Consider the following 2,500-nt stretch of genomic DNA (forward strand, 5'->3'; position numbering starts at 1 on the left):
GTGTCTCAACCATCTTCTACAGAATTCCGATACCAATACTCGGTAGTATTTCACATTTTCCAAGTATATCATATAATTTGACATATTATCAAACAATTATCACAAGTATAATATCTCATAATAATTATCATATCATTTAAATAACATCAAAACATTTAAAATAATAATTATGTTACCAACATTTACATATGAACTTACCTCGATATAAAATATTAGCAGTCGAGCTTATTCCTCGTAAACTTTAATTTTCCCTCGATCACGACTTGAATCTCATTTCTCTTGATCTATAATATAAATTATTTCTACTCATTAGAATTTATTTGATTTCTATTTCACTTCACAATTTATGCTGTTCAAATTTCAAAATTGCACTTTTACCCCAAAATTTATAGTTTTTACAATTTAGTCCCTACTCAATTCACCCATAAATTGAACTAATTTTTCTCAATTAACACTTTATTTTATCATTATAAACTATTTCACAACCTTTCATATTCTGAATTTCAACACCAACATCTAATTCAAAATTGTTTTCACAATTAGGTCCTAAATACCATTTTCTATCAAAATGACTTAATAAAACAACCTTAATATGAAATTAGAACTTCAATTTCATAATAATTCATCATAAACTGCCCTTACTCAGCCAGGGGAACTTCCAATTTCATCCACCAAATCAAAAACTAATGAATTAGATGATTGGACCTAATTGTAAAAGTCACAAAAACATAAAAATTACTAAGAAAAAGTAAAAATTGAACTTACATGGTGCAAAAATATGAAAAACCAGCATAGGAGACCTGCTACGGTGTTTCTGGCTGAGAAAGATGAAGAAATGTCTAGATTTTTCAATTACATCATTATTTAATTACTAACTTTTATGCTATTTCCAATTTTGCCCCTTGTTCACATTATTTTCTTGCTTATTTCATACCCAAACCGTCCAGCCATTAACCTTTGGGTCTAATTGCTCTTTAAATCCATCTTTTTAAATACTTAAGCTATTTAATCACATCTCACAAATTTTGCACTTAGTTCAATTTAGTCCTTTTCACCTAATTAATTACCGAAACCTTAAAATTTCTTGACGAAACTTTAATACTAACTTATTTACACTCCATAAATATTTCTAAAGATATTTATGGCTCGGTTTATGAATTTGAGGTCTCGATACCTCGTTTTTATTCCGTTTTATCTACAACTTCCTATACTACATAATTTCATTTAATATCTAAATGACCAAAATGCCCTTACTACTAAACTTTCCAAAAATTCCATCCATGTCCAATTTTTGTCCATAGACTTACAAATTGGTCAAATTGCTCTGTAAGGACCTCTAATTAATAATCTAATTCAATTTTATGCAAAATGCTTCTAGAACACAAGTTTTGCAATTTATTCAATTTAGTCCCTAATTTCAAATTAAGCACTTTATGCATAGAATTTCTTCACGAAATTTTCACACAATCATGCAATCATATCATAGACCTCAAAATAATTATAAAAAAATTCTTTCTATCTCAGATTTGTGGTCTCGAAAGCACAATTCCGACTAGGCCCAAAATCAGGATATTACAGTTATCCGAGTAGCAAATACCATCAAACAAACTATAACTGATTTAATGAGCCATTCGCAGTTTCACAGTCTGAATTTGATCATACTTACACATGCATGGCTTAATCTTTGAGACAAGCATATGACTACTGGCAGGATCAACCAGGTAGCATTCCTCCGCGACGTCGGCACTGCATGGCTCTCAACATGCTGCATGAGCAACGAAGAGGTCATAACAGAGCACGAGCATCGCCCGTGTCAAGAGACAAAATGCATAGGCATCGAGAGACAAGGGGACACAGGGCACGAACGAGCACCAATGCACCGACGAGGCCACACCGATTTAAGGGGACACACTCGGGACACAGGGCACGATTGTGGTCCACCACGCACCCCAAAGGGCACGAGATGGAAAAGGGACGGCAACACATCCATAATTCCATTTGGCTTAGGTATGCAACACAGGATCCCGATCGCACCCCTTGGGTTCAATTAGAACAAGGGAGTCAATGAAGAGGAGTGTGGCTCGACAGTTCGATGCGGGTAGCATAGAGCCTGCCAATACACACAACCAAAACACCACTCATATGCCCATTGCGTACTAGTAGTAGCACCCACGCACAACGGCCAACAACCCACCCAACCAATGTATTGATCGGGAAGCGGAAGGAACAATGAAACGAGGGCACACCACAAACGCTTGGCACGAGAACTACGAGGGACAAAATCCCACTGGGACTTGGTCGAGCCAAGACCGAGCCTACAAACTCAACTTACACCCCCCAGTGAACCGTTGCCGTCAAAGGGACTTGGTACTGGGGTCATGGGCAGCTTCGAATGCAGGCAAGGATTTGGCAAGGCCAAGGCGCTGATGGGTCGCCCACTTGGGAGGCACAAGGCGTCCCTAACATGACGGGGGAGAATGGGCAAGCCAAGCTCGAGCCC

The sequence above is a fragment of the Gossypium hirsutum genome, chromosome A05 (genome assembly GCF_007990345.1).
Source record: "Gossypium hirsutum isolate 1008001.06 chromosome A05, Gossypium_hirsutum_v2.1, whole genome shotgun sequence".
Lineage (NCBI taxonomy): Eukaryota > Viridiplantae > Streptophyta > Magnoliopsida > Malvales > Malvaceae > Gossypium > Gossypium hirsutum.